The 484-nt window shown below is 68.8% G+C and overlaps 1 protein-coding gene across 1 annotated transcript in view; it reads left to right on the forward strand.

The window, feature by feature from the left end:
* Nucleotides 1-484, forward strand: part of TSNARE1 (t-SNARE domain containing 1) — a 22191-nt gene that overhangs the window by 9603 nt on the left and 12104 nt on the right. The gene's annotated exons all lie outside the window — the stretch shown is intronic.

Consider the following 484-nt stretch of genomic DNA (forward strand, 5'->3'; position numbering starts at 1 on the left):
GGCCCCCAGGGGCTCGTCCCTCCCTCAGGGTCGCAGAGGGGAGCTGGGCACAGACAGGACGCAGCTGTCTCCACAGGGCACCGAGTTCCTGCCTTCGGGTCATGATCCAGAGCAAGAAAGACGTGTCCTCCGGGCAGCGTCCCGGCAGCGCTGACCCCGGTTCCTCCCCTGTTCTCTCCCTCTTGCTGGTTCGGCGTCCAGGAGAGGCCTCGCCTGGGCTGGGCTGGCCCTGAGGCATCAGGGTGGGCAGGTGGGCACCTGAGACCCTGGTTATCTCCATCCTCCCGGGCAGAGCCTGCCCTGGCCTTTCTGGGGCATTGCTCTCGTTGGGCCCAGCACTTGGGGGTGGTGGCTGGGGTCAGGGCAGGCCTGCCTCCTGGTGTCCAGAAGGCAGTGGGGCCGCGCTGCACGTGGACGGGCGCTGTCCCGACTGCCTGTGGCCCCCGCGGGATGGCCGTGTGAGGCCGTTGGAGATCGGAAGAGC

The sequence above is a fragment of the Bison bison genome, unplaced genomic scaffold, assembly GCF_000754665.1.
Source record: "Bison bison bison isolate TAMUID 2011002044 unplaced genomic scaffold, Bison_UMD1.0 scf7180017864444, whole genome shotgun sequence".
In the NCBI taxonomy this organism is placed as follows: domain Eukaryota; kingdom Metazoa; phylum Chordata; class Mammalia; order Artiodactyla; family Bovidae; genus Bison; species Bison bison.